This window comes from Triticum dicoccoides, chromosome 5B (assembly GCF_002162155.2).
Source record: "Triticum dicoccoides isolate Atlit2015 ecotype Zavitan chromosome 5B, WEW_v2.0, whole genome shotgun sequence".
Classification (NCBI taxonomy): domain Eukaryota; kingdom Viridiplantae; phylum Streptophyta; class Magnoliopsida; order Poales; family Poaceae; genus Triticum; species Triticum dicoccoides.
Window position 1 is genome coordinate 671,103,795 of NC_041389.1, and position 205 is coordinate 671,103,999.

Below are 205 nucleotides of genomic sequence, written 5' to 3' on the forward strand. Positions count from 1 at the left end.
TATCGGTTGGTGGATCCAACCGGTACTAAAGGCTCCCCCTATATATATGACACTTACGAAAAATTAGTTATCTCGTCGCCGCTTCGTTCCACTTCTCGCGCGAGAGAGTCTCGATCTCGACGACGACGCCGACGCCGCCGCGCTGCCGTGCCGTCGCCCTCACCGCCCCCGCCGCCCGTCATCGTCGTCGCCGCGCGCCCCGCCG